The sequence below is a fragment of the Pocillopora verrucosa genome, chromosome 9 (genome assembly GCF_036669915.1).
Source record: "Pocillopora verrucosa isolate sample1 chromosome 9, ASM3666991v2, whole genome shotgun sequence".
Lineage (NCBI taxonomy): Eukaryota > Metazoa > Cnidaria > Anthozoa > Scleractinia > Pocilloporidae > Pocillopora > Pocillopora verrucosa.
The window spans coordinates 6,893,403-6,904,640 of NC_089320.1; the positions used below are offsets into that span (position 1 = coordinate 6,893,403).

The following is an 11,238-nucleotide window of genomic DNA, read 5'->3' on the forward strand; positions in this document are numbered from 1 at the left end:
TTGCATTTGGTTCCTAAGGCTGTAAGTAGATATGTTTACTTCTAGCAAGAGTGAATGCAATTTGTGTTCCCTATTTGTAGAGATCTTGATGAAGAGTTTCAAGGAGATTTCTTCTCTTCTTTCAGATAGTGTAGGTAATCAGGCACGCTGAGTGTTTCAGCATAAGACAAGGTAGGGTAAATAATCTGAATAGCACATCTTTGTAGACATTCCAAATTGTCGTCCAGGTAAGCTGGTAGTGCACGGTGAAAACTGGACAAGCATACTCCAGATGGGTCTGGACACACAGACAGTAGAATAGAATGAGTTCTTTCAGAGCAACTCTCAATCTCTTAAGTTGCCTTAAGCAATAAAGGCAGGAATTAGAATTTTTCTTTGCAAAACAGACCCTGATCTGTTTACATTTACTTTCAATGAGTTGGAAGTCATTGGATAGAGACTGTCTGGAAAGACTATCTACAGCAGCTTGAATGTTACTTGGATGGCTGTACTCTTACACCTCTAAAACAGTGATGTCATCAACATATTTCCACATAGATACTCTTTAAACACTAAGATCATTGATCATTATAATGAAGAGCCACGGGCCCAACTTTGTCCCTTAGGGCACCCCAGCATGAACAGAAGACCATTCTGAGTGGCATTCTTTGCAAGTTTGACACGTTGCTTCTGGTTCATCGGAAAGTCTATGATCCAACACACAATTAGACGTGGGACGTCACATTAACAATTTCTGTACCAAGATGTTATGATTTATAAGGTCAAAAGCCTTTTGGAAATCAAACAAAACAACTCAGTTGGTAGCTCTATTTCCATTGATACTTGCGTACAGCTTGTGTGTTATGTTAATAAGAGCATGTGTGGTACTCAAATTAGGGATTGTGCCAAATTATTGCAAGTCGATTTTCTTAAGCACAGCGGGTTTTACATAGCTTTCTACAACATGTTCCTCAGCAATCTTGGAGATTATGATAATATATGACCTACAGTATATATCATTAAAAGGGAAAAAATTAAATTCCATGTCCATGCTGTGTATGTACAGCTCTATGCAACAACATTACACATTCACCTAATGTCATAATACAAAAAGTACAGCCATTTACATCTATTACACTCCAAGCTGTGACTGTTTTGTTCACCATGGCCACTAGAAAAGAAAATTATGGCTACTTAACTTTCAAAATTGGGAACTAGTAAACTTCAGTCACTGTATAGCAAGTTGTAACATCCTTTAATCTTAGTATTAGCTTAATTATAATATTAATGCACCAAACCTGGGGTATGGATCTTGGTCTACATCTTGGTATTTCTACCTTAGGATGTGGTTATAGCTTAGAACTAACTTTTTCCTCTGAATATTGCTCTCAGTAGTTTGCCACAAAATTGCATCAACTGCACATTGCAAGGAAAAATACCTGCAGAAAGAGACAATGAATGTAACCTTTCAGTACCTACTTTTTTAACAGTTTCATTGCAATATCATGTCCTTCAAAAATCAACTGTTGTAGCCAAGAATGATATTGACAATATGAAAATAAAAAAAAAGATTAATCATAACCATTACAATTTCCTCAAATGTGATTGGTACATCGGCTACCTTATATTTCTATACATTTGTGATCAGACTGTGTAATGGGGCAGTTGGCTGTTGGACTGTTGAGTCAGCCAATCACACTAAGTCCACACAGCTAAATCCACCAATCACAGAATTGATCACAATAATCATAGCTGCGACCACATACCCTGAAAAAAAAAAACCAAAAAAAAACTGGGAAATGTCCAAATTTTTTACTTTAGACATTGTCCCTACTGGAGATGTTTGTCCTTAATGTTTTTTTTTTTCGGAAATTGTAATGGTTATGATTAATTGGTAACAGGACTTCATGTTGTCCAATTCTGTCTGTAATCATACTCCTGATTGACAAATCAGACTCCCACTTTGTGGTCCTCCAATTTTGTTAATCACTCATATGACTACAGATTACTCATAACCAAATTGGACTCTACTCGGTCCTATTACCATTATAAACAAAGAGCACCACAATGACGCCACATTGCAAGTGAGAAAACAGAGTTGAGACAGACTGCTTAAGTTACAAGGAAAAGATAAATCTCCTAGGTTTTATGTTTTACAAGTTCCTTTACACAACTTGAAACATTTCCAATTGAAAATTGTTGAAAGAAAAGACAGGGCAAACAAAACAAGTCAAACTACTGAAGAAAACTCAGTAAGCCTTTTGTTGACTTTCATTTCACTGATGCAGAACTGAGAAATGTCAGGGCATGTCAAACTACCTTTGAATCCAAAGCAACTGCATTCATAAGCAAGGATAATTTTTTTTTTTTAAATTATAAGCACTAATCACCCTTATCTACTTTAAATTAGTTTAAGAATAAATTACAGTGTAAACATGGTTGCCACAGGGCAGGATTTGAAATTCCCAGACAAATGTCAAAAGTTTTAGGCTTGACTTTTCATTATAGATCTCTACCTGGGCAAAAAGATACATTGCTTTTTAAATGTGCTAAACTAATTAGAGCTATGAATCATAAGCTAAAAAGCATAGTGTGTCCTGCATGGTTTATAAGCAAAGAGGGCTATGGTAGAACTCTGTGATGTGTAAAAGGAATAAGGAGGGAAGGTTTACACTGTAGGAGAGAAACTCAAGAACACCAGGCTTGCTGGCTACTTTGATCAAAGGACCATTTGATCTCAAAATCAGTAGGGAGGATAGGGAACATGGACAAGAATTTCCAATGCAAAGGCCTCACTTCAGTAGAAAGATTAGATGTATGACAAGGTGTCTTACACTTGTGAGTTTCTGCATAGCGCCAAAAGTCCACATCCACCACAGTTCTACTTAGTTCTAACCAGCCCAGTGAATACAAGCCCAGTTTGCAGTCCACTGGTAATTCAACCAAGGCTTATCAGCTCTCCCATACACCAATGTGGCTTTGTACCAAACAGCCTGCCATGAAGGAGGATCTGGTAAAGATCCAAGAGACCCTTGGAAAAAATCCTTGAGGATAGATAATCTAGCAGCCATTCTTTGTAGCACCAGGAAACCTCTTCAGTTCAGTCACCAGTAACTCCCCACCTTAATCTAAGCACTGCCCCTACTGCAATGGTAGTGTGAACACCTTTTCCAGCAGAGACAGATAAAGCAGTTGATGTAACACCGATTACAATGAATCCCTTTGGCGTTGATGAAACCCTTGCACTCTGGTCTAAGGTGATGTCTGCTAAGAACTTTGCCATTTAACTAGTATAGCATATGTTCAAGCCATCTGAGCTCAAAGGGTGCAGCATCCAAAGGGCAGTGGGTAACAAACAAGAAACCATTGAATCCCCAAAAATTAGATCCATATTTAAAGAGCTTGTCTTCACGTATTTCCTGACACCCCCATCTCAATGTGAGCTACTTTGGCACAATTGTCAAAGGCCATAGCAATTTATCTGCATTTGTGTGAGCTCAACCAGAGTAATATTTAGACAAGTCCATGATATAGTGTAACCTTGATAGCTTTCACTTAATAAAAAATTTTGTAACACATTCAGTTTTAGTGGTTGTTTGCTTCAATTTATTTTGGTAACAGAAAGTTAACAAATAATCAAAGAGTACTGTAAACAAAGACTGGCGATCAACAACCCAGTGTAAATATGCGTACATAATACTATTGATTCTTAACTTAGTACTTTTCTCAATTCCCTTCAGATATACCCTGTACTATAGCAATTTTATACATTTTCAGTATTTATTGTAAAATATAAGGCAATTCAGCCTTTTGACGGTAATAGGAAGGGTTCAAAATAATAGCTGGATGCCAGTGGCAGCCAGAACTTTTAGCACACTTGCCAGCGATTTTCACCAAATAACCACAATTTTATAGGAAATATTATGCTCATGATCGTCCAACTGAAGTAAAAGTCGCTGTCATGTTATTGTGAACATTTCATATCTGGCAATAAAGCAGCCAAGAAATGTTTTAAAAGCTCTTTGGAAGTGTAAACGAGTATAAAGTTTCGAAATTTGAAGCGCGCTACAAGGAGTGTTTTTGTTGACAGTATTCAGCTTCGTATAGGTAATCACATGATTTCGAGTGCAATTTGGAATAAACAAGCACGAGTAAATTTTTTTAAAGACTAACAAAATTGCACGAGCCCGTAGGGCTCGTACAATTTGTGGTCTTTGAAAAAATTAAAAAGTGCTTGTTTATTCCAAATTGCACGAGAAAAATAATGTGATTACATGGAAAAATACGAGATGGCTTATCATAATTAAGCATAAGCAAAGCGCGCGCACCAAGTGCAAAAATAATTTATTCAAACCGTGCGTTAGGTCAAAACAACCGCCTACGATCAAAACAATAATATGCAAAGATATCTTTACATCTTTAAGGCGCAAAAAAGTTCAAAGTCCGGCTAAAATGTTCAGGGAATTGTTCAGTCTGTGTCCGAATCACTTTCGATGAAATGGGATCGTCATTTCCGAGGTTTAAGCATGTTTGTTTTGAAATTCGGCATTGGATCGCTCGAGCAAAGTGTTAAGCTGGGTCAGGTCGTAATTTTCGATTTCCTTGGCAATTTCCTTCTCTCAACACCACTTTTTTCCAAATTGACAACCAAAAAAGCAGTGCTTTTTCCAGTGTTTTCTTTGTTTGAGCTGTTTTTCAGCTGCGGTAGCGAAAGAAAACCTACTTAAAACGCCGGCCATTGCTTCGATCGCAAATTTTCAAATTTTGTGCGATTCTAATACTATGTACATCTATGGGAAATTTAGTAGTGATAAACGTGTGGCAATGCCTAACATAACTATTACCATCAACAGGCTGAAATGGGTTGGATAAGTTTAGGATCTGGTTTGAATACAAATGTAACCTTGGTGCAATAACAATTAGTTTCGCCTATTTGTTTTTCCTCACCTCCGGCATCTATAGTCTATGCTGAAACAAAGGAAAAAATATCTAACACTGATGGAAAAAAAAAGTAGTAATTAGGGCCCCCACCCCCCCCCCCCAAAAAAAAAAACATAATATCAAAATGAGACAGTATGGTGACTGAAATTTAAGGCTTTGTTGTAAGAGACAATATTATGAATATGGTAGACTTGAACCATGGTCTACTGATTTATCCTAATTAAGATGGAACCAATATGAACAACTAAAATTCAACCATGTCACTCTTTTGCACTAAACTAATAACAGCAATATACTCAAAGTAAAGGTAATGTAGAAATTGCTGAGCGAAGGGCTGTCTCAACAAAACTTTTTCATCCATAATTGATGTTTATTGGTATCAAAATAACTTAACATAAATATTTATGTCACTGTTGAAGCTCAAAACATTTCAGTAGGGAAAACTACCCTGACTCATTGTGAGAATTTTTTAAAGGCCTCACACTCTGTTTGCTTTGGTACAAAATTGCTCAATACAAATAAATTATGCTCTAAAGCTACTTTGGTAGCAGAAAAACAAAAAGAAAAAATGCATCACTCATCTCTCCTCAGGTGTCAAATTAGTCTATTTTCGACTCTCTTTAAAGGTACCGCAATGGACAGCAAGTCAATAGAGCTTTGTTTTGCAGAAGTAATTCTAATACTATGTACATCTATGGCATGCTTGTAGCTCACACAAGGGTAATGGAATCAACAGAAATTATATACCGAGTGCCTTTCACTATTATGTAATATCCACTTGCAAACCTAAGCAATTCTTTTTGCAGGAACTGCAAACAGCCAAGCATGCCCTACATGTACATAGAATCAGGATTATTTCTGCAAAACAAAGCTCTATTGTAAAACCAAAGGTCAAGGAGTCACTCAGAAAAAGCAAAGTCCAGTTCAGCTAGTTTCACAATAACATCATTAGCATTTACAACATGGCCTTATTCCCAAACAGGAGAGTGCCTTTAGTCCTCTCAGTGGCAGCAGTCAAGTCAATTCAGAACTTTTAAGAATGATACTGAACTTTGGATGTACCTGGTTTCACCAAAATTGGCTGACTACAGCTTAGAGATGACTGCATGTGGGTAAATTTTCAAATCAGCGCAGAATCAATATAATCAGCTTCAATGTTAAGATATGCTATGATCAAAAGGAGAAAAAGGTAGATCTACTCATATTGTCAGCTGTAAGTTAAAGAGATTAACAAAATATCATCCAGATCTGTTGTATAGAAACCCTAAACAGTATTAAAACCATGTACCACATGTATTTAACAATCAAAAGCTTACCCTGTATCTGAATGGGTCTAAGTCATCATGTTTTACCAATAGAATATCCCACACAGTATGCACAGGAGTTTAGACCACAGACACAAGCAAAAACAAGTATGTAATTCTGTGTTAACTCAAGTAACACTGGCCATTCTTATTTAGGTAAAAAGCAATGAGAGGGTTGAACAAACACAATCTGTGTGATAGCTTTGCAGAGAAAAAATGTCAACAAATGGACAAATGCAAGTAAAAACAGGTTACCTGTGACAGTAGATCTTGGGATTCAGAAAGTGTTCTTTGAGTGTCTGATTCTAAAAACTACCATACTCAAAAATAAAGACAGCAGGGCCCAATCGTACCATTGTTATAGCAATATTGCTATCCAACCGATAAATCATTATCCAGTGGATAACTGTTAACAAAACCTATTCACCACATAGAGATTTATCCAATGCACAGTGTTATCCAGTACATAGAGTTATCTACTCTTCAAACAACCAGGGCCAAGAGAGGGGCCTTAGGACCTATTAGAAACTGCAAAACTGTGGGAAAAAAGTCACCAAAAACTGAAAAAAAAGGATCAAAACCAAAAAACAGATCTAACAATGAGCCGAAACAATGAAACCAACAAATATCCCAATGCCTTGATTACAGAATACACCTGCACAAAGTAGATTTTACAATTGAAAAAAAATAACATTACAATAATAAATCCATCTCCAAGAAAGATTTCTCTGAGATACAAGGCACAATATTATCAATCTAAGCTAATTTGTTGTTGTTATGTGAGGGAGCTGTATAAGCGTGAAGGAATTCTGGCACCTTGACAAAAGAGACACTTAACACATAACTATGATGAATGACCCATTGATAAAAATCAGTAACATGCTGCCCAATTTCAATTTCCAGTCTGCTAATCTCTAATCTTAAAGTAGAGATTGGCTACAACACAATAACTTTGATAATCATTTTATCTCCAAAGCCACAACACAACAAAGCTCTCTCATGCCTGAATGCCTTTTTCCTTAAAATGCAATAACATTTAACATTTCACAAATAATATCGATGTGTGGTTTCCTCGCTTTGTCATAAGTTGTTTTGCTATGTGAACACTTAACTCATTATTCCTTGTGTAAAACTCTCATATCACAGACTGTGTCAATAATCCTAGATATAGAGCACAACACAACACTATTAAAACACTGCCCACAAAGACTTTGAAATATCTATTGACAGCAAGAAAACAATTTCTGCTGACTAATCAGCCTTGCTTAAGTAATAATTATTGTCCACAGTAGGCTGATTGATAATCAGAAAAACCTGAAACTGCTGGAAAGCAAATTTTTAAGCTTTTTTTGGGCTTCTATTTCCTTCCAAAATAACAAGAGATACCAAACAGATCAAGATGACAATACTATGGTAAAAATGTTTCACTGGTTCAATGTATACAAACCAGGTTGATATTCAATACTTTTTCTAAATCTACCTAAAGGAAAGTTAAAATCTTATCTGCCCAAAATACTCTTGAAGAACAACTTGAATTCTCATCATGTATCTCTTGGCTAAGAAATGACACATATACCCCCATTTTCTTGATTCAATAATCAACTTATTTCAATTCTTCCAAAACACACTCACCCTTTAATGACATTGCTAAGTAAATCATACTTGAAAGTATTGGTACATTCTTTTGGTTAAAAGACCTTATGTATAGAGGACCTACACCCTATAGTAAGATACTGATGTTTAAAAAATGTATTACTAGTTGCATTTATTTGTCTTGCACTTGCAATGGAGGCCCTTAGTGCTTGTAAACTTTGTACAATGTTTGACAAACAAAAAATAATAATGAAAAATTCTATATGTGAAATAATGACTTATTTTTGAAGTGTTTATATCTGATATAGTTCTCACATTTTGAGAAATAATGATTTTAGAATAAATGATCCCTTAAGGTATCACAGAAGGAAAATTAACAGTTTCATTAAAACTGAGATGGCATGAGAATTATACACACTAACCTTGCAAAAGTATATATTTTCTAAGGGCTTAATCAACACTGATTTCAAATATACATGTATAATAATTTATTTTAATTATTATCATAATCTCAAGATAAGTTTATTTGACAATGCATTTTAACACTTTAACGACTCGAAATTTTTCGCAGCATTGGCATTTGTTTACATAAATATGTTTCCACTGAACACCTGTGAAGGCTGTAATCCAATCAAATTGGAGCAATCCATTTGAGACTGCTTTGCTTGTCAGTGCTGATGCGTGCTAGAAGGCAAAGATATGGAGTGTGCTTCAACCAGCCAGAAGAGGAGGAAAGGGGTAAGGCAGAGGAAGGACCACACTCAAAACTCAACAGCTTTTCAGGGATCGATGTTCAATGTGCAATGCTATGATAGACTGTCCACGATATTTTTCATAAACAAGCTCTTACGGCAACTTCGACAGAAATAGACTCTGGCCACTGAATCTCTTAAGACTAGTAAGAACCCCTCTTACTATCAGTGAACAATATATTTTTGCTTTGATGCAAACCATGAATATATTTTCCTTTTTTATGGAGCGGCAAAGAGACTTGTCACTTTTGGTCATGATAGCAGCTTGAAAACAACATTTGAATTACAAAAACAATCCCTCTAGCTTTGGGAAAGAACTAGTGTAAGTAGACTTGATGACAAATACGCAATTTTGGAACTGCAAAAAAACTGTACCGTGTACATTGTAATTCCATAATGAAAATCATTAATTAGGTCAGGAGATGAAGTTGACATGAAGTGTTATCAATCTCACACCTTCTGCTCTATTCTTAAATTACTTTTTGCTTTATATCTACTGAGGTAAAAAAGATACCAAGATAAAATTTAATTTCTTTTCCTTCCATAATGACTTAAATGGTGACTTATCAACTAGACAGCAACAGCTTCCAACAGTAATAAACAAACTTAATTGATGCCCCCCCCAAAAGACACCAATGTAACTCACTGGGGATCCCTGGCAGTAAAAGAATGAAATACTTTGGGTAAATGATACTTTTAATTCATAAGTGAGAGGTCACACACACAACATATACATTTGATTTTCCACAGTTCATAATTGCATATCACTGACGGAAAGGACTTTTGTAAGAATGGTTCTATTTTCAAATTTTTCCCCTACCATCCCAATGTAAACTCTAACCTTTACAATGGAAGCAAACTGAAGGGTGGCTGTGCCAAGTGCTTTCATGATATATCATTCTATTATTTACAGCTGAACGTTGCTCAAAAGAAAAGAAAGATAGCTCCAGAACTGACTTCTATAAACTCGAAAATAGTACACTGATCAAAAATTTTTTTTGCTCAATCTCATCAAAACTGCTTAACACTCACTTACCTGGGACACTTAACTTATCTCAATTGATACACAATGTGACTGCTTGTAAAACAATTCTACAATGACAAAGGGTTTTTTTGGAGTTCATCTTGGGAACCTGAGTGCACCTAATTGTTCTTTTCATTCTCTCATATAAGACGCAAATTCAGGCACTAACAAAGAGAAGGTGATAAGTACATTCTGAAATACAGAGGCAAGTTTTTTTCATCCTTTTACCCTTTTATGCCTAACAGAAGAAGTGTTCTGTGTTAAGAGCACATCTTAACATCACCAAGATTGATTTAAAGTGAAAAGATCGATGGAAAAGAGACAAGTAGCAAATCAAAGTGCGCAAAGAAGTTCAAGTTTTATCGTTCAGTGTTCTTTCATTATTGTCGCCTCAAATATATGTCGTAGTGAAATTAACCCAGTGAACAGCGCTTAAAATCACAAAGATTTATTGATTGTAAAAGAGCATAACCGAAAGGCACCAATTCAATGAAGTGTTTTACACAAGTGGAAGACAAATGGCAATGAAGAGTTATCAACGAACATCATACCAATGAGTGAATAAGCTAAATGAATACAGGGGTAAGTTTCTAAAGTAACTGTGGTGAGTATAACAGGGTAATTTAGTACTGCATGTATCACCCGAGTTAATAACGTAACTTGGCCTCCGTAATGAGTTCAAAAGCTGACGTTTCGAGCGTTAGCCCTTCGTCAGAGCGATTGAAGTGAGTAAGCTAGGCTTTTAAGTCCAAACTACCAGTTTTCTCCGGAAGCGCCGGCGGCCGGCGTTTTTGCCGGCTGTTCGCGTCTCAAGCGCCGGTTACTTTTGTTAGACAAAACCACAGAAAATGATTCTATTTCATTTGTAAGACAATTTCGAGCATATCTTGAATTTGCGCTTAGAGAACAGTTAGCGAATATGTTATCATTTCTGAAGGAAACGATAAACAATAGCTATCTAGTGTTATAGACAGATAAGAACGTAAAATGTTCTTTTAGTTACTCAAAGACAGAGATGTAGCATTGTTAAAAGTGCATTGGCCGAAAGCTGTCAATGTACACTACAACTCTTGCCGCGATTCCGTTCCAATTCTGTCCGCTTATTTCGTTTCGGACCCCCCTAGTCAGACGCTCGATTTGCGAGCCCCTACTTTACATTTTTAGCTGACTACTTCAAATCTGTGGAGAACATTTAACTACGTGGTATGACGTATAAATGAGAAATCCTCTTGCCATGATTCATATTTGTGAATCTTGAGAGCTGTAGAGACATAACTACTGCTTGAGCCTTACCTATTTCAAAAAAACTATGAATTTGTCAAATTTAAGTTATGCTTCATCAGATTACTACGGTTATTGCAAGTCCTGAGCGTTCAGAAAAAGCTGATAACCGCAGTTAACAAAAAAAATTTTTTCTCACCTCCAAATCTACAGAAGGATCCAATTTTTCATGCTCAGCAAGGAGCTGAAACTGTGTTACTGTCTCCTTTCAAAAGCAGTCGTCGCTTTGGCATTGGATTGTAAGAAAATATTTCTAGAGTCCGCTAGAGGAATATCGCCGTTGCCTCGCCAGTTTTCTAATTTAGATACAACACACTTTTTGGCGGTTAGTTTGTTGTTGCATGATACAAGTATGTTATAAATC

At 36.2% G+C, this 11,238-nt stretch overlaps 1 protein-coding gene across 13 annotated transcripts in view; it reads right to left on the bottom strand.

The window, feature by feature from the left end:
- Positions 1 to 11,238, bottom strand: part of LOC131777631 (uncharacterized) — a 74,271-nt gene that overhangs the window by 10,458 nt on the left and 52,575 nt on the right. For 12 of the 13 annotated variants that reach the window (XM_066172084.1, XM_066172094.1, XM_066172081.1 and 9 more), the window contains one exon: positions 1,278 to 1,418. The gene's annotated coding sequence lies outside the window, so the exon portion shown is untranslated. Of the gene's footprint in view, positions 1 to 1,277; positions 1,419 to 11,013; positions 11,224 to 11,238 lie in introns of those variants that run through there. The other variant, XM_066172091.1, reaches the window with a different exon arrangement.